Source organism: Prosopis cineraria, unplaced genomic scaffold (genome assembly GCF_029017545.1).
Source record: "Prosopis cineraria cultivar Desert tree isolate PC_DT_omini unplaced genomic scaffold, ASM2901754v1 PC1, whole genome shotgun sequence".
NCBI lineage: Eukaryota > Viridiplantae > Streptophyta > Magnoliopsida > Fabales > Fabaceae > Prosopis > Prosopis cineraria.
Genome location: NW_026555332.1, coordinates 32868284 through 32890288, shown reverse-complemented (window position 1 = coordinate 32890288; position 22005 = coordinate 32868284). Strand labels below are relative to the sequence as shown.

Genomic DNA, 22005 nt, shown 5'->3' with positions numbered 1-22005 from the left:
ATTCATCATCATTTTACTCAACACAATTTCCTTTACATCACACTTTCATCATATCACATTCCACATATATATTTCATATCATATGATAATCACATCATAAATCATATAATTCTCATTTCAATGCATATTCATAACTTGAAGAATCATTTTGAATTCAACTTCACATTTTAAGTTAAAACAAGGGTAATACATACCATATGGTTTATGGCATGTTTTTGCATTCACAAATTCAATTATACATACTAACAAACCATTTCCACATTATAACACAAAACTACCCAAGATAAAGTTCTCCCAATTACCTCAAACATTTGAAAATACAAAGGTTTACTCTTCAATATATGCTTTCAAGCTTGCTTCCCAAGCTAAGTATGGTGCCCGAACGATTAATCTATAAATAATCAAGTCCAAACTCAATCAACATTGCCAAATACACACTTCTAACCCTCATTTTCCACTTCTAAAACACCCAATAACCTTTTTTCTCACATTTAGGCTTACCTATTGGGTATATTAACTCTCTTTAGTTCCCAATAGCTTTATTAAACTCTCACATTATCATTGATGGCCTCCCAACCAAATCTAACGATCACAACAAATGAAATTTTTAGTCATTAATGCATCCATAACTATTTAAACGTGTAAATTTAGTATCCTTGGGTTTAAATGCCTCAAACAACTCTCATTAACTCCATTTGAATTAATAGGTTTGGATGCATAACCTATATGGACTAAAATTAATCTTTCATTATCAAACCTTAACCAAAAACTTAAGAGAATGAGTTGGGAAGGGAGAAGAAAATGTTAGGAAACTTACTCTTAAGGTTTGGTAGTTTTAAAATGCCTCTAACCTTCTTAAAATTGAAGCCCTAGCAAAGCTTTCTTCGTTCTCTTTGTTTCTATTTTCTAAATTATTTGATTTTTCCTCTATTTCATGAGTTATTCTACAAAAAACATACTGTATACTGCGGCACCTAGACCATGCATTGCATCATATGGTACAAAGAGGTGCATCTTGTGTTCTGGTGCCTTATGCATCGCGGCACGCCGTGCACACGCTGGAGCATATGGCACAGAGTTATTTCCCTTTGTCTTTCTCACTTTTTAATGTCTGATGGCCTAACTTCACTTCAGACCCAATCCTAAGGCTGAAATTACTGCCCAAATCATCAGTTAGCTCTTTGTAACTACACACCACAATATCTTAGCCCTCTTTAACCATTCTCTACTTTATTTTACTTAATTAAACTTGATTAACTCATTAATAAACCAAGGAGATAATCTCCTAAAGCTTTCTCTTCTGCCCTATTGCACTCTCTGCCATCGAAGCCTTTTCCACAGCCATCAAAGCTGCACACTGTGGTAACTAAAATAACATGCCTCTGCCGCCATTGAAGCTATATACCATCACCATTTCTATGAATTTAAAGCTTTTAGAGTACATTTTCTTCATGTCTTTTTGTCGGTTAAGCTTATTCTTCGATTTAATCTTTCTTCCATTGTTGTTAAAAGTTCATTTTTTTTCAAAAAAATTTAAATTGTTTTTTGAGACTTTCCACATTGATTATTTAACCAACATGGAATGTCTACTTTCCTCTTCCTTTTTTTTTTTACTTCCCTTATAAACTGATGTTAAAAGTTCAAAATAATCGTTATTAAAAGTCCTTCTTCCAGTAGTCGCCATTGAGTGTGATCTGATGTGGGAGCTCGCACTGCCGGAGAGTGCGGACAAAAGACCATGAATATTGCAATCCAACGACAGTGTATGATGATGGTGATGTGATCGGACGGCTTGGATGGATGGTGTTATTGGGAGCATGTGATAGAGACCCAATGAGTGATTGACAGGTGGAAGTGGTGAAGATGTTGCGAAGCGGAGGAGTGAAGGTTGTGAACCACAGTGGTGACGGTTATCATGAAATGGAACTCATGGCATCAAGCAAAGCTGGTCTACTCTTGAAACTCATCAAAGATTTCATATGCGTATGTTGATGGAATTTTCCATGGTCCAGTAAATTGTACTTTTATTAAGGTAAATGATAAAAGAAAACAACGAAAATAGAAAATTGTTAATAATGGAACGCGCTAATAAGTTGCGTTGGCCGAGTGGGCAAAAAAGAAAAGAAATTGTGTTTGTCATAGTGATTTATTTACGGGTACGAGACTCTAACTGTACTTTTCCTCCCGTTATTTGGATCTGGAGCATGATTTTGATTGACTATTTTACTTAATAAGTGAAAATGTCACACATCTAGATTTTAAGAAAAATGATAATAAAATATTTTTAAAATATATAAATGATAATTTGATCTCTCAAAATGTCATAATTTTTTTAAAATTTTTAGAGACTTTTCTGTCATTAATGAATTTATATAAATTATCAAATTACCCTTATTAAAAATAAATGATTTATAAGTTTTATTTAAATATTCACAATTTTCTTTCTTATATTCACAACAATGCAATAACAAATAAGAAATTTAACATGCGAAGTTATGATTTGTTGTTACACTATTGGGAATATAAGAAGGAAAGTTGTGAATATTTAAACAAAATTTGTGAATCATTTAATTTTAACTAGAGCAATTTGATAATTTATATAAATTCATTAATAACAAAAAAATTCCTAAAAACTTTAAGAAAATTGTGACATTTTGAAAAATTAAATTGTCATTTATATATTTTAGAGAAATTTTATTATCATTTTCTCCAAATTTTATACACATCTATGACAAGCACCATATAAATTTTATATATATATATATATATATTGTGTATGAAATTTGAAATATTAATTTAAATTATTTATATATTCTCTACATGATGATATTGTTGAAAAAATAATGATAAAATTTATCTTTTTTTTTTGCTGTTTTAAACGGTATTTGTGCACCTTTTCTGAATTTCTTTAACGGATTCCTAAAAACTAATAATGATCAACATTTTATTTGACTTTTCGGCTGCTCGGTTAGAAATAGAAGGTTTGCGCATTTCAATGATTTTGTCTAGTAGCTGTGGAGTTCACAACTCACAAGCACATGAGACAGAATAGTAAACTAATCGATATTATTTTTTACTTTATTTATAAATCAATTTTAGTATATTTTTATTAGAACTAATAAAATTTTAATTCTTCTTAATTCTATCTTAAATTTAATAAATTTTTACATCAATATCTAATTCCAAGCACACTGTTTTATTTAATTTTTTAAAACACAAGCAATGTAATTCAAAGTTTTTATCTAATAATCCCTTCGTCCTTATATATAAGAGATTTTTTATAATTTTTTTATCTTTAAATATAAGAAATTGTTGGCATATTGTTTAATGAATGAATCATTATATCTTTACAAAATTGAAAAGAGAAAAAGATAAACATTCTCATTAATTTACCTTGAAAAAAGATATTTATTTTTATTTACAATAATTAGGGGTAAAATTGAAATGTTATTGTGCTTTTAATTTAATAACCAACTTTTATTGGTTTGTGTGATTCGGTTAAAAATATCTCATTTATAAGAATGAAAGAAGTATATCTCAACTGTCCAATTCATTTCAAACCTAAAATGTGCGATGACAACGTTTAAAGGGAACTAATCCCCTAAGCAAATGGCCTAGATATGTTAGATATAAAGGAAAAGTATCACTAGTGAACATACTGCCTGTTTGGATAGGAAGCTAAATCAATTTTGAGAGACAAAATCACGGCTGGAATGAAAATGATCCAAATAGCAAAAATTTGGGTAATTGATTATTGAGGCCTTATTCGACTGTTGAAATAAGCTGTGGGTGGCAGCTTCTTCAAGATTCAATTATATAACATTGGAATATCAATTATTTGTTAGAGTCTTTCACCTGCGTAATTTTGATTTTATGCGTCATGAAAAAAAAAATCAAATAAAACATGTAAAAAATTATCACGTTAATAAATATTCAACCTTGCCATTATCCATGATATTTTTATTAAATATGACTTGTATCCATGATATAATTCGATATCAGCTTATATATTATCATTTTTATTAATTATTGTAAAATTAACGTATAGTTTTTAACAATTATATCTTTCTCTTGTAAAACTAACTTGTAGTATTTAAGAATTATATCTTTCTCTTTTATTAAAGTTATTTGAACATAGATATATTGAGTTATTTATTTATATAAATTAAATTGTTAATATTAATATAATTTAAACTTCTATAATTAATAATATATGTAAGTTAAATAATATATTTTACTTCTTAAATAAAGTTTAACAAATTTAATAATATTATATACAACTTTATCAATAATTTAATTTTAAAAAATAATGCACTTTATAATAATCTGTGCATCTAAAATTGATTCTTATTAAATTATCCAAACATATTTAATTTTGTTAAAATTAATTTTTAAAAAAATAATAACCAAACAGATTGCTTTCTAATATAATCAATTATAATCAAAATCAATCATATTAATTAGTTATTTTCATAATCAATTATGTCAAGTTTTCGAATTCGGCCAATCTTTGTAGGCTTTTAAATCCTCTACTACCTCTTCATATTTCTCATGAAAAATATAACATACCGAGCAATAATAACATTATCAGAGCTACATCTACTAATTCAATTAACATTATAAAGATTTATCTGCATAAAGTCAGTAACGTACTTTAGGGGGATATGAATTATCAAAGCAAATAGCCTTATTTATACTAATCCTTAGAAGGCTGTTTTTGTCCACATCTTCAGGCCAGGAACTCAACAAGTCATTAACTCTAAATAGAATCAAAAGTGTTACACGCATCACATTATTGAGAGTTATGGAATTTCATTATGAGATAATAATGTATGGAAGTTATGGAGATAGTGAGAGTTATGTTATTGAGATGCTTCATAATCTTTCATCAAAACCCTTCTCCCAAACTGCATCAATTTCTCCCCGTTCAATAGGAGAAATTTTAATATCTAAAATTTTAAAAGCTTATAATTAATTATTATCATTTTAATTAGTTTTAAAGTACAGTAATATATATAATATCATTATTATATATAAAAAATAAATAATTTTTTTGAAATAGCAATTTAATAATTGAAATTGCAATTTTGGTACAAATAATAACTAATTTAATAAATCATGAAATAGTAATAGATAGGATATTAGGATTGTTCCAAACTAACTGAAATTTACTGTACTCTAAATTGAGACCTTTTTGTGGTTTGGCAGCAGTTCTTTTCACAAGGATTGATTTTTCTGCGCAGATTATCAAACCAAACAACCATTCCATTTCTTTTCCAAGTATAAAACTAAAATATTAATTTATCTATATTTTTATAAAATGAGATAGACTAACATTAATCTTTAAATTTTATAAATGATCTGTAACTTAGCGAGATGCAAGCACTGATGTTATTGATGAATGTGAATTATATAATATTTTTAGACACTTATCACTTATAAATAAGAATTGTAGATAAAGTTTCAAAACCCTTCAATTCTCACTTCCCTTTTCGTCTTCATCAGCAAAGTCAAACCCACCACCAAACACTAAACATGTCTCAGCAACCTCGAGAACAATGCTTGTGCACCCTTGATCCCAACCAGTATCTCCAGATTACCAGAAACCCTGATGGCTCCATCACCCGTCTCGTCTCCATTGCGAACACCGCAGCCTCGCCGGATCCTGACTCTGCGTCACCGGTTCTCTCCAAAGACCTTCCTCTCAACCCTAACAACGCCACCTTCCTCCGACTGTACCTCCCTCGCAAAGTAATCTCTTCTTCTTCTTCTTCTTCTTCTTCCTCCTCCTCCTCCAAATTACCTCTGATTGTGTACTTCCATGGAGGTGGCTTTGTATTACTTAGTGCTTCTTCCTCTTTAAACCATGACTTCTGCTTCGAAATGGCGAAGCAACTCTCTGCGATCGTCGTCTCCGTTGACTACCGCCTTGCTCCGGAATCCCGGCTTCCGGCGGCCTATGACGACGCTGTGGAAGCCTTACAGTGGTTGAGAGCCACCGACGATAAATGGATCCGTGAATTTTCCGACGTCTCTAGCTGCTACCTCATGGGCACGAGTGCAGGTGGCAACATGGCTTACCACGTGGGATTACGTGTAGCAGCAACCGTTGACGAGTTTGGACCGTTGAAGATCGAAGGGATGATATTGCATCACCCATTTTTCGGTGGGTCCCAGAGGACTGAGTCAGAGGTCAGGTTTGGCAAGAACCCGACTCTGCCGCTCAGCGGGAGTGATCTGATGTGGGAGCTCGGATTGCCTGTGGGTGCGGACAGAGATAACGAGTATTGCAATCCAACGTTAGTGCGTGATTTGAGTGCTGTGTGTGATGAGATTGCACAGCTGGGATGGGAGGTAATACTAGCAGCTTGTGACGGATACCCAATAATTGATCGACAGGTGGAATTGGTGAAGATATTGCGAAGCAGAGGAGTGAAGGTGGTGGACCATGTTGGGGAAGGCAATCATGGAATGGATCTCATAGACAGAAGCAAAGCTGGCCCACTCTTCACGCTCATTAAAAATACTATGTACCCTTCCTTAAGAAATGTTGGGCATGTTTAAAATTATATTTCTTTTATTATTATGAAAATTAGTATTTTATAAAATATATTTTAAGAATAAAAAATAATAAAAATATGTATCTTTTATATTCTCTCTTATTTTTTAAAATAAGAAAAATAATCTTATAATACCTAAAAGATATTTCATTCTTTGTTCCTCAAAATAATACTTATTTTTTGTTATTAAAATGCTTTTTAAAAATACTTTATCAAATATATATTTTTTGTTTCCTTATTTTGGAGAACAAAATATTATTCCTAAAATAAGTTGCCAAATAAACCCGTTAATTTTGTTTTTCCTTCCTTCAATTATGGCTGCCAAAATCGATGAACAAGATAGTCAATAATAACACACCCCTAATATACAAATCCAATAAGAAATCCTAGCATGAATCCACTTCATCATACTATTCATGTTCTGTTTAATAAAATTATATTAGTTTCATCAAATAAATTTTTTATATCATTATTTCTAATAACTTTATTTTTTTTTTACATAAAGTATATATTATCATCAATAACAAAATTCCTATACATTAACAATTGGAGATGTGCCCACATTAGATATAATGGGAGCAGTTGCCTCCATTGGGAAAGCAAAAAATTTATTTAAAATTACAATTGCCTCCATAAAAAATTATTTGCCCCACTCTCTTCAAAGTTACCAAGCATACTTAATATTCTTTACTCATATATTTATTATAAAAATAAATTTACAATACAAATGACATTATTATATATTTTTAAACTTCTCATATAATTTATTATATATTTCTTTCTGTTCTTATTGTAAGATACTTTCAATCATTTTATGCATTTACATTAATTAAGAAAGAGTAAAATTGAAAAAAAATAATTTAAATATTACAAGATATCATATATTTTAGACCAAAATTACTTCTAGAAAGTGTTATACAAAAATAAGACTGGAAGAAGTATTATTTTAATTGATATTTATAATTATATTTTCTTCAAAAATATTTATATTTAGTATAAATTTTGCCTGCTTTTTAATAAAAAAATTTTGGTATGTTACTGTTTAGATGCATCTAAAATATCATGTTTTTATTAGATAGACAATGAATAATATGATACATCAGATCCGTATAATAATTTCTCTGAAAGAGTAACATAATGTAGTGACTTAATTACCTAGAAAACATGCATGAAACCTATGAATTTTACAAAAATTTAAATCGCTTATTAAGCTTTTCGTTGTAAATATAATTTTACCCCAAAATAGCCGCAACCGAATGAACCGATCGCTTCCTTCTTCCCATGTGAGCCCTACTTCTAACCAATCCCCTCTCCTGTCTTTCTCATCCTTGAATTTCAACTTCAATTGTTGATATTCAATATATTATACTCCTTATTTTAAATTATAAGACTTTTTTGAAGAAATTTCACTTCTCAAAGTATAAAACACTTTAAAAAGATTAATATTTTTAACATATATTTATTATAACATTACCCTTTCTTTTTCTCTTTGATTTATCTCCTTCTCTCCTTCTATATATTAAATGAAGGATATTTTTAAAATTTTATAGTTTCATTTTGAAAAATTTAAAGTTGTTAAGTGTATTTAATAAAGTTTATTGGTTTATATGTAATACTCTTCTGGTCCTGTTTATAGGGTTGAGAAATAGTAATTTTTTTGTCTTATTTATAGGCACTTTAATGATTATTATGTTTATCTTTATCATTTTGCCTCTATTAAATGTTGGGAAGTTTATTAAATGCTAGCATATTTTATTTTAAAGTAGGGATATTTAATAAGGGTAAAATTATAAACTTGTTGAATTTTTATACAGAATAAATGAGATTTAAAGTTTTTCTTGATTCTAATAAAAATCTAAAAGTAACTTATAAATAGGATCAGAGAAAGTATTTTGCCTAAAATTATCTTATAATTTAGAATGGAAGGGGTATAATAATTATTAGGAAAAATTAATTTGCCAATCCTTATGGTAACTAATATGTGTACATGTAGGGTTCAATCAATGAATCTCCATCTAAAGAAACCTACAAACCTTCTCCCATGAATAGCCTGCATGCATATAGTCACCTTCAAATAAAAATGGGGCAATTACAATTTACACCTATATCTCATAGAAGTAATTTTATTATTCAGAAATTCTATGAAATGTGCAAAATACTTTTAAATCATAAATCTTACATATTTATAATTTGACAAATGACATTTACAATTGAGTAAAGAAAAATAACAATTTATAATAGCAAGTTGTAAATACTCATTATTTAGTTATAAATGTTATTTGTCAAGTTATAAATGCATAAAATTTGAGATTTAAAAGTATTTTATACATTTTATGGGATATTTTAATAATTAAATCTCTTATGTGGAATCTAAGTGCTATCTTCCCCCAAAAAAAAAAAATTCCAAAACCTTATCTCGTGGTCCTCAACTGTGCTCGTAATGATCAATATTATTTTGAACTTGCTTCAAACCCTCAATCCCCATGTTGTATTACTTAAGCAATGTCATATTGCCCTCGATATCAGTAATGACCTTTGTTTTTTAATTTTGAAAAGCTGCTGCACGTGTTCATAATCATATAATCATATATAGTTAAGAAATGAAACTCATGATGAAGAATTTGAATTTCAAGGAGAGTATTTCAATCACAGTTAAGAAGTTCGTGAAACAAGGCATGAATATCATTGAAATCCTCTCACATATACATTTTCTCTAAAGTGCATAATTTATTAATGTATAAGAATTTGATACAAGGTAACCAAATGATAGTTCACAATAATATGAAATTCTATGACATGATATTCACTAAAAATAACACTAATCAAAATAACCTCACAATTAAAATAAAATTTGAATCATAAAATCAATCAAGTCTTTTAGAATACAAAAGGCAAAACTGTTTAAATAAACTTATAAAAAACTTATATGAGGTAATTCTAGTTAATCTGGGACATGGATATATCATATCCTAATAAATATATTATATGCTTATTTGAATTTTAAACAAGATAACCTAATTTCCTAAACCTAAATATGAAAATAAAATAAGATAAACTAGTTTCCTAAATTTTTTAAAAAATAACATTAACTAAACTAATTGGACTCGTAGACTTGAGTATCTTAGGTTAATTACGCTGAATGTATTAAGAGTCTTTTTTTGGTCTTCTAGAATTCCATTAGCCTTTAAAACTTATTGATCATGTAGGGCATCCATAGTTAATGAATTTAAGACTTCTTTCTTTTTCTTGGTTCTAGATCTAATCATTGATCCTCCAATGTCTTGCAATGGATTAAAAGTACTGAATGTCGAATTCTGACTCATCCTTTAATTCTCATCATTCCCTCCCTTTAAAAGAAGATTTATTCTTGAATTACATGTATCAAATAAAGAAAGATCTACAAGATTATGCTCTAATTTACCTCCTTTTATATTAGGTCTTTAATGTGTTGATTTGGACTATCACCATATACTATAACCTCTTAAATATAAATAATTAAATATCTTTACTTGGATTTTTTCTTTACTTGAACGACTTGATTCGGGATAATTTGATGACATGACATGAAACTTTTGTTGCCGCATATACTGTCATCAATTATTATACGTAATATATTGAGTTTAATATATTCTATATACACACACCCATGTATCTCTGACCCGAGAAAAATCATTGTGGCGTCCTTTCCAAATTCCAAGTACCTTTCCTTCGTACCATAACATAAATGTGTTCCTGTGGCTATAAATTAAAATCATTATATATATATAAAAATAGGGTTTAAAGTTATGAGAGAACGACACATATTTATTTTTAGATTTGTTATAACTCTGTACTTCAAGATATCTTTCGTGCGATTATGTGCTCAGGAATAAGGTTTAGAGTTATATTCGTGATGTTTTATTGTTTTTTTAAAAAAATAAAATATGTTATTTAGGTTTGGAGTTAGGTGTGAGATAAATTATTAATTTTTAAATATATATATATATAAATCTATTTTTATCTATTTAAAATTCAAATATGGTCATGTTTAAGTTCAAATTAATATTTATTTATTTAATAACTCTATCCAATCTAGATATATGGCAAAAATTTAGGTTCAATTTTTTTTTTGATATATAACTTAGTAAATTAATATCTATCTATTAATATTAAATATCAATATTTTTTTTGATGCATGATTTAGAAGGGAATCCTTCGAATTTGACATTAGAATTAAAAATCAATACAATTTTCTTTGTTTTGCTTAGTATTCTTTAAATTTCCTTTAAACTGCTAATTAGTATTTATCTATTTAATAACTCTATCTAACCTAAATATATGGTAAAAATATGGATTTGTAATTTTGAGTATATATATATGGCTATATATTAGGATCCAAATTTAAATTAATATACATCTATTTAAATATTTAGAAAAAGAATATGTTTTTTACTATTTAAATCTATCCTCATGAATTTCAAAAAATATAAATATGATAAAGTATAGATATTAATATATTTAATTATTTGAGTCTCATTATGTTAAATTCATATATTAATTTTTTTCATATTTATATAATTTGAATTTTGCAACTAATTGTTTGAACTGTTAATTTCATATATCAATAATTAGAGTCTCCTTATGTTAAATTCATATATTAAGTTTGGTAAAATTAAAATTCCTTTAATATCTACACTCAAAAAAATAAATATTTAATATATATCATTTTGATTTTTTAATTAAATCACATCTTAATTCCCCCTCCTAAATGAGCCTTATTGATGAATTAGTTTTTAAGGATGCTGGAGTAAGTATTTATGTCTTTTGTATTTCTTTTTTATAATTTAAATCACCTTTATTACATTCAATATATAATACTTATTCTATCTATGAGACAATATTGCTATAGGGTGATCAGATCTCTGCAATCATTTGAAAACCTTTTGTGAGACATTTTGAAGATATGTTACATCCCTTTAAAATATATAAAATTTCAAAATTTAAGGCCTCTTAGTGTTTCTAATCATATAGGACAACATATCATCCTCACAATATTAGCTTTTATATTCTCTACAACGTTAAGTTGCATCCTCAAATGAGTTACGCCTATTATTTTGGGTTTAATTTTATTAATATTCTAAAATCTGCAAATAGGGAGGTAACAAATGATAATTACTTAATTGGTATGTATTTAAATTTTCTAAATTTATTTTTTGAAAATAATAAAGTGTTTATTTGATATGTACAACTCATCTATCAAATAAATAAATAGGTTTGAAAGAATTATTTATTTTTTTGGACTTATTTATTTGATAGATTTAGAATATGAAATTAAGTTCGGGATAATTTACCATTTTTATATTTTTATTTTATTTTAACTAGATTTATCTATTTAAAATTCAAATTGAACAATTTAAAATCGAGTAAGCAGATTATTTTATATTTTCATACAATCATAAAATTAAATTTTGATTATATTTTGACTGGTCCAACTTGAAAAATAAACAAATAAAATATATTGATTTATCTATTTGAAATTCAAATTATTATTTCATTATGAGACAATTATATAATATCTTAAGGTTTATAACATTTTCTCTCATTTAATTAGTTATTTACCATATACAATCAATAAATTAGCATTTTTAATAAATAAAAAATGATGTTATATAATTGTAATAAGTATAAATATAAATATTAAAATTATTTTTTCAATATAAGTTTTAATTCTAATCAATTAAGATTTTTTTAGCAACTTTTAATTATGTTCTTTTAGATATTATAAAATAGTCTTTTAAATTTTATTTTTCATGATAAATTTTATGAATATAATTTAATTTTTTTTAATTGTGCTTTTTCAATGTATTTTCAATTTATTTTTTTATTTATTTTAAATTTATTTTTATTTTAAAATTAAATTTTATTTTTAAAATTATTTTATTATGATATATTTTAATAATGAAATTTATTTATGTTTATTATATATATCGATCATTTTTTTATTTAATATTTTTATTTTAAGGATGCAATATTGTATGTATTATTTTTTAACCAAGAAAAGAGACCAAGAACAGTTTTTGGATGCAATTTTATCATTCATATCAAAATAAAAAAGAATTTCAGTAAAATTTTGAAATTAAATTACAAATAATCAATTTTAAATCATATTAAAACTTTTAGTCAAAAATAAATTTATATCAAAATATTTTAATATCATATTTACATTTTCAATGATAGAAAATTTGGACTTGGATAGTTTATATTATATTCTAGGGTTTGTATTATTTTGATTATATATTAAAGGTTATTATTGTCTTTTAGATATTTAATTAAGGTACTTTATAATCTATATATGTATTAGTATAATTAAAATTTTAATTTTTTTAAAAAAACTATCTGGACTTTTAAGCTTAACCCTAAATCTTATCAATAAAGGTTAGATTTAAGAAAAATGCTTCTTATAAAAAAATAAATTTATGGACTTGAGCCCTTAAAGGCCAGGCTTATAAGAATCAGGCCAACTCTTATTAATAACTTTATGTATATCTTATATGGGATTTGATACTTGGAGAGTTAGATTTTATTGTTAGTTTGTAAATAAGTTTGGACAAAATTTTTAAATATTTATTAATAAACTAAAATAGTGGTCATGTGGTGGTTGTGTGTGTGTGTGTGTGTGGGTGTGGGTAAATATATATTTATATAGTTAAATTTTATTTACAATTTAATTTTAAATATTTATATTAATGAACTAGCATCTTTATTTTAAGTAATCAAAGATTATTGACTTGAATTTAAAGATGAATTCTATTTCAAATTTTAAAATTTAAAATTACTCATAATAATTATTTATACTAAATATAATTCAAATTTTTAAAGTTATTTATTTATTTAAACTAATATCATGTATAAAATATTTTAGGGAGAAGTTATGAGAAGTTATTAAATTGACCGACGATGAATATTTTTAATATGTATACAAGTAAATGTCACATGTCATTTGGTGCATGTTTCTTAAATGTGTCTATCCCTTTTTTTCAAATCAAATAATAAATACTCTATCTAAAAAAAATATAATATAGATAAATTATAAATGGGTCAGTTAGAAAAAAGAGTTTTGAGTTAAAAATGAATATTCTTTTAATATTTATTCAAGTTAAAAAATTATATGTTGAAAATATTTAATACATTTTGTGGATCTAAAATAGTTATTTAAATTTTCAAAATTAACCAATACAGTGTTCTAAATATCTATAGTTTAAATTAAGATGTAAATTTCAAATCAAATTTTTCTCATATTTAGATATTATACCAATCATAAATAAATGATGTTGGTTACTATTTTTTTTCACAGTTACATATTTGATTAAAGGTTAAAGGATAATGTGCGCTCCAAATGTTAATAAAGTGATTTTGAATGTTAATTGAAGGAAAAATTATGAAAAACAGGTCCAAAATATAGACAAAGAGCAAAAAAATACACATAAGGATCATGAGAATTTTTGATCTCTTTTTGTGTAATTTTATGGTCCTTTTAATAATTTTTGGACCAACTAATGATTTAAGTTATCGTTTGTTAATGTAGGAGTGATATTACACACTTCTTCAAAAAGAGAGGAAAATATTACAAAAAAACATAGTTTTATGAGAAAATTTATTATTTAACACTTTAATTAATTTTGTAACATCTTGAAGTCTAATTTTGCATGACTCATTTATATAAAAGTAAAAATTTTATTTTAGTAGTCTTCCAGTAGTTATAGGCTTTAGAAGTTAAATTTGATTCTTGGTTTGTGGATATGTTCGAACTCAATTTTTTAAATATTTATGTATACAAAATAAAAGGAATAGTTACAGTATATACGCTAAAAGTATAAATATTTTTTATCCACAGCTTCATCTATATTTAATCTTTTTAAAACTCAAATTACCATGAAATATTAAAATTTGATGAATTTTCATAAAATCAGATATTCCAAAATTTGGTAAGATATTGATTATTTATTGTGTGAAGTTTTCAAATTTAAAAATACTCATATTTTCCAATTAAATAATGTTATTTTATATGTTTTATTAAAAATAGTATTAATTAATTTAATGAGATTTTTACTTAACCAATCATTTTATTAATTAATAAATATTGAAAATTAAAATTTAACTGTAATCTAAATAAGTTAAAAGTGTAAAAAATATTGACCAACAAAAATTACAAAAAAAAATTATCTCTAAAACATACCTTGGGTAAAATGATTCTACCAATTAATCTAACTGGGAGAAGTACTTAAAATATTGGTAATGCCATAATTGGAGTAGGATAAATTAATAATATTGGTCAATATATTAAGGCTATTTTGTACAACTAATATAATGTAGTTAATAATAAAAAGACTCTAAGGTCTTAATATAGAAAGACTTAAGTTCAATTTTGAAATTAAACTAGATAAATTAAAATTTCAAAAGGATTGTCAATTTTAATTTAAAGTTTCATCCACATATATATTATAATAATTCAAATAGTAAAATAAATTTACTTCCGTTATAATTTATTTTAATTAAATATACAGCTTTTCTATTTTTTAAACATACACAAACCTTGACTAAAATTAAATTTTTAAAACACAAACCTTATTTCTATTTAAAATTTTATTTTCATTCATCTAACTATTAGTTGATTGTTAAGTCATATATTAAATAAAAATACCCTTTATATATATATATATATATATGTTATCTAATAATCATTCAATATATTTAAAAAATTTTAATGCACATATATTTCTTAAAATTTTTATTCATATTTTAAAATTTTTAGTTTTCCAAACTTATTCATTTAATAATTTTTTTAAATGTAAATGCACAAGTTATCTAAAATATATATTTTAAACACTTATATACAAGAAGCTTAATGATTATTTTTATTTAAATAATGAGAATAAATTAGTTAGTATAATTTATGCTTATTTTTATTTAAAATTTATTAATCTGATTACAAAATTCTAAATTAATTATTTTATAATTTTCATATTTAATTATTTAAAGTTCCTTAAATTGAAGGAGGGAGAGCATAGACAAATACATTATAAGGGAAAATTAATAGTTAGGTTTAATATAGGACTAAAAATTTTAGGTAAAAATATAAAAGCTCATAATCTTTTAAGATTTTCCTATTTGATTATAGTGTTTTCTCAATTTTAATTAGAGCTAGTAAATAAGTCGAGCTAGTGGGTCTAACGCTACAAAAGAGTGATGCGTTGGGTTGTACAATTTAAAGCTCAATTAGATGTTGGTCAGTTTTGGCTAACACTATTTAACTCGACCCGTCAAACCCATAAGCTAACTTACTTTAATTTTCATTTTAAAGTTTTAATTGTTTAATTATTCATTCCTTTCTCTTCTAATCTTCTTCACTTTATTCCAACATATCTAATTAGAGTAATCTTCCTTGTTTATTAGTATAATATATAGCTAGAGTAAAATATATATAGTAGCTAATAATATTTATTTTAATTAGAGTAAAATACAATCATCCGATCATCTCCCTTCCATTTTGCTAAAATTACATAGACCTCCCTTTTATTTTTAAAATTCACACTTTAATCCAATTTTAATCCTGATAGGAATATTCAAGATTTTAAAATACTTTAATTTTTTAATTTTAATAAGAAGTGAACTAAAGTATGATAGGGTTGCATTATATATGATGAAGTGATAAGGTTGTATCAAAGCCTAACTTCTTAAAAAGAAGAAGATTTATGATAAAATTATTAATGCCACTGAATTTGAAAAAAGAAATGTTTTTGTTCCTTATATGGATATGGTGGTTCGGTACTAGGAAAATGTTGTTAGTAAACACTTTATGCTTCATTAGATCTAGAAATAAAATAGTTTTCAATATAAACATCAAGCAAGATAGCTTCTCTAATACACCTAGGAAGATAAACAACTCACTCAAATGTTTTATTTATCTTTATGTGATTGAAGACACTATGTGTAACATGAAACAGGGGAGTAACTTGACTAAATTATTAGTTCATAAGTTATTGATTAGATGAGATGAGGCTCTAATGACACACAAGTTTTGTCTTCAAATTCTTGACAAATGATTAAAGGATATTCTAAAGTTAAGTAACCATTAGCTGGTGATCCTCCTTTTGAAGGAAAAATTGCTATGATTAATGAAGACTTCAATCAAATCTAGCCTTCTTGTTATCCTAAGTGGATTAAGAGAAGACATTATTTTTGCAACCATTAACTATTTGTTTTGGGACAACTTGTCAACTTCTTACACTAATAATAAAGATGAGATTACTAGCAACAAATAATGGAGCATCTATTAGTGCTTGTATGGATTTTACTGATTGGGTTATCTCATTTGATAATGGAACTGTTGTTGGAGCTAATGAAAGATTTATGGATATTAAGATCCTAACTGATTTGTTATTAAATGGTTCAGATAATCCAATAAAGTTTATTGTTGATTTGACTTTTTTGGATTTCTTACCAATATCTATAATTCTTCATATTTTAAAGATAGAGTTATATTAGCTCCTATGTTAGCTATTGTTGAAAAAGTAAAACTACATGTTGGTTTTACTCCTCAAAAAGAGAGTTGTATACTTAAGTTTTAATAATGTTATTAAAGATGATGGGGATAATTAATGACTTGCACTATACATATTTTTTAATTAAATTACAATGTCAGGCATCCTGAATTATGAAATAAAGCTTAAAGTGGATGGTCTAATTATTTTAATGCAAATTGAAACATTGATAAGTTTATTGAGTTTTGTAGTGGTACATGTTTTATAGTTATATGAGTTAGAAAATATGTTATTGAAGCTTGAGAAATATATGGATCAATTACAAGGATATAAAATATGTATACCATATATTGTTATGTATCCATCTGATTTAATGTTGTCAACTTTTTATTTACTATGGAAAGGAAGAAGTTTTCCATTGTGTACACACATATACATATATTTGTTTATTTAATATTAATTATTATAATTACACAATCCCATTATATATTAGATGATATATATGAATAAAATATATACTATAAATTATTCTTTTAAACCTATTCATAAAAATTGTATTATAAAATCCGTGCGATGTTCTTCACTAGTTGTAGATAAAGTTTCAAAACCCTTCAATTCTCACTTCCCTTTTCGTCTTCATCACCAAACTCAAACCCACCACCAAACACCAAACATGTCACAGCAACCTCAAGAGCAAGCCTTGTGCACGATGATCCCTACCAGTATCTCCAGATTACCAGAAACCCAGATGGCTCCATCACCCGTCTCGTCTCCATTCCGACCACCCCAGCCTCGCCGGTCCCCACTCTCCGTCACCGGTTCTCTCCGAAGACCTTCCTCTCAACCCTAACAACGCCACCTTCCTCCGACTGTACCTCCCTCGAAAAGTAATCTCTTCTTCTTCTTCCAAATTACCTCTAATTGTGTATTTCCATGGAGGTGGCTTTATATTGCTTAGTGCTTCTTCCTCTATAAACCATGACTTCTGCTTCGAAATGGCTAACCGACTCTCTGCCATCGTCATCTCTGTCGAGTACGGTCTTGCTCCCGAATCTCGGCTTCGGCGGCCTATGACGACGCCATGGAAGCTTTGCAGTGGTTGAAAGCCACCGACGAGAAATGGATACGTGAATTTTCCGACGTCTCAAGCTGCTACCTCATGGGAACGAGTGCAGGTGGCAACATGGCTTGCCATGTGGGACTACGTGTAGCATCAGCCGCTAATGAGTTTGTACCGTTGAAGATTAAAGGGCCGTTGAAGATTAAAGGGCTAATATTTCACCACCCATATTTTGGTGGGTCCCAGAGGACTGAGTCAGAGGTGAGGCTTGCCAACAACCCAACTCTGCCGCTCAGCGGGAGTGATCTGATGTGGGAGCTCGCACTGCCTGTGGGTGCGGACAGAGATCACGAATATTGCAATCCCACGTCAGTGCGTGGTTTGAGTGCCCTGTGTGATGAGATTGCACGGCTGGGATGGGAGGTAATATTAGCAGCGTGTGACGAAGACCCAATGATTGATCGACAGGTGGAATTGGTGAAGATGTTGCGAAGCAGAGGAGTGAAGGTGGTGGACCACGTTGGGGAAGGAAATCATGGAATGGATCTCATAAAAATAAGCAAAGCTGGTCCACTCTTCAACCTCATTTAAAAAAGTATCGTGTACCCCTCCTGAAGAATGTTAATTTGTTTTTTCTTCCTTCAATTCTGGGCTGTGGCTGCCAAAATAGATCAACAGAAGATAGTCAATAATGGCACGCCCTAAAATATGAATCGAATTAATATATGATCAAAAGTTAAAATCATTATTTATATTGATTTTAACTTTTTTTTTAATATAGAGCGCCTCATTAATTTTTTTTTCTTTTTTTTTTCCTATCTATCATAATTAATGATGCAACCATTTCACGTCATTTTTTTAGAATGATTATGAATGATATGATACATCGAGTCCCTGCAACAGTTTCTAATGTAGTCATATAATCACTTAGAAAACATATATGAAACCTATGGATTTTACTCCAATTTAGATCGCTTATTAAGCTCCTTGTTGCAAATATCATTTTAGCCCAAACATAGCCGCAACCAAAGAAACCGATGGCTTCCTTCTTCCCATGTGCAGCCTTACTTCTCACCAAGCCCTTCACCTATCCTATGTGCAGTGGAGACAATGAGTGATAGAAACTAGAAAAGAGAGAGAGAGAACGAAAGAGACAAACTTTGATCCGTTGCTTTTAGCGATGATTGTAGCAGAGGATGTTGCCAATGGAGACAAAGAACTTGCTCTTTCATTGCTTGGTGTCATATGTCAATTTAAGATTAGTTTCCTGTTTTAATTTATAAGTCAATAAATGCAAAATTCTTATTATTTCTTAAGAAAAACTTCTATGATACTCAAGCCTTAACCTCTTTGCACATTAAAGAATGCCATTAACAATGCAAATTCAAGTTCATTGCAATTGCTTTTGAATTGGATTCAGGTACTATACCTATGATATTTTCATATTTGCTTCAGAAAATTGCTTTTGAATTGGAATCAAGTTTCTGCTATAGATATTTTAATCATGATTCATTTTGCCTGGTGATGCTTTTATTTTTTTCTTTTTTAAATTGTGCAGTTTGCCTTCTTCACATCCAGGAAAGTAGCTGCACTGGAAGAGTAGTTTTGGTTTTATAGTAAGGTGTTTGATGAGTTTCCCTTAGCTATGTTGATTGTTTCAATTTTATATGGTACTATTACATCTCTTCCTCTCTCAATTGTCAAGTAGAACATGAATGGCAACAAGGTCAGGGTTGAGATATGTTGAATAAAATCATGATTGAAATAAATAGATTATATCTTTATGCAACCAACTCTTATTGTATCTTATATTACATGACTCCATTTTAATTGTGTGATTTTTATAATTGTAGAAAATTTATCCTTATGTCTTCCAATTAGCACCTTTCTTTCTTTCTCTCTTTTCCTTTTTACAAATGATCTTGTTCTCTCAAAATTGGGTGTTCATTTTGGATTATGATATTAACAAATAATGGGCTAAAATCAAAGAAGATCACTTGGAAACAACGTAAGGCCTTGTAGCTGGCCCAACTACATGTTCAATCAACTGCAAAACCACACTTTGAAAATGTTTTAGCCTATTGTGTATTTGTTGAGGAGTGTAAAAAAAGTGGCTTAGTTTATGTACCTAAAAAAGATGGTTGCTTTAATTATTCTTACGTGTATATGTCTGTGTTCGTATGTGTGTACTTCAAAATCTAAACTAATTAACACAATTTCCTTTAGAATAAGGTTTAAAGTTTCAAACAAAATTTAAATAACAAAACAAGATTTCATAATTACTACTTGCTTTCAAACATATTCCTTCTAAGTAAAATTAATACATATTTTTAGATATAATTATAAATTACTGTTTGTGCTTAAAATGATTAGCTTCAATATTATTATCTTACGAAGAAGTTGGACCATGAAGAGAATGTTGAAGTGATTTCTAAGGCTGAGAATAATATTATTGTTTTGCAATTTCAAGCCTTGACATTTACCAAGTTAGTTTTTTGTTTCTTTCTTCTTTCTTACATTCCTTTTATATTTGGGATCAATTTATCTTTCACTTTGTCTTTGAAACGTTGGCCTTGTTGAAAACAGATTGTTATATTATTCAAAATTAAGCTCAATTCTTGTATTTGTTATATAATTTATAGGTTTTAAGTTCTATTAGATATATAATTTCTTTTAAAAATACACTTTTAACAATGATTATTTAAAGAACAGTTGTTTTTTTTACAACGGTTATTTATAAATAATCATTGTGGAATTAGATAATCATTGTAAAAGGTTTTTCATAACAGTTTTTTAAATAACCATTGTTAAAAGTTTATTTTAAAAAAATGTTTTTTTTTTGAGTAATTTTCCATATTGGTTATATAAATAACTAATGTTGAAAGTCTTTTTTCATGTTGATTTAATAACTAATGAGAAAAAGCAACTTTCTACTTTCAATACAAAAAATCCAAAACAACCATTATTAAATATCCTTTCTACAGTAATGTATTAAAATTTAACTTGAATAGTTGAAAACTAGAACCGTACTAAAAAATATTTTATAATAACCTTTCTTGTTTTTTACCAAAGTTCTCAATGTTTAGGTTAAATTTTAACAATTTAATTTTTTATTATATAATATAACAATAATAATTTTATAATAAATATATTAAATATCAACTATTAAAATTGAAATCCAAAAATAGGAAAGATGGAAGAGAGGATGGAAGCCAATTCTAAAAAGAGAGTGTTTTTAATGAAAAGAGTTAAAAGAAGCTGAGGGGAGTGAGAAACGGGGAGGGATTTTAATAATTCCCTGATTTGGGGGAAGGATTAAAAGAATAAGGGAAGGAATAAAATTAAAATTTATTTTTTAAAAAAATGTTGTTAAAATTAGAAATAACATGCCCTTAGTATCATACGATTATTTATTTTATAATATATTTTATAATAACCTTTTCTTATATGCATATAAATATGATTAAGTTTATGTAAGTACTTCATTAGATTCTTGCCAACTATTTAAACACATGAACTAAGCATGGCTTGCTTGTGTAATATCGGTCCTAGAAAAAATGTTCACATTGGTGCACACTTTAAAGTGATTAGTTCGTTTTAATGATAAGCATACTAAAACAATAAGATGTAATTTGTGGGGAAAACCACACTTATTTTTTCAGTTATTGTTTTGTGAGAGCGTTTTCTATCAGGTAGTTTTTGAGAGAAATGATCAAATTTCTTTGCTCTTTTTTTTTTTCAGGAAAATGTTTAAAGAAACCCAAATAAGAATATTTAAGCTTAGCTAGTGGCCTTCAATATGCGATTATCTAATGCTCATTATAATGTCCTAACTTCTTAATTTTATTTTTTTCTTTTTTAGATT

The 22005-nt window shown here is 27.2% G+C and overlaps 1 pseudogene; it reads left to right on the top strand.

The window, feature by feature from the left end:
* The first annotated feature begins 5535 nt into the window (after positions 1–5535).
* On the top strand, positions 5536–18906 carry LOC129288698 (uncharacterized; annotated as a pseudogene).
* Positions 18907–22005: the final 3099 nt, after the last annotated feature.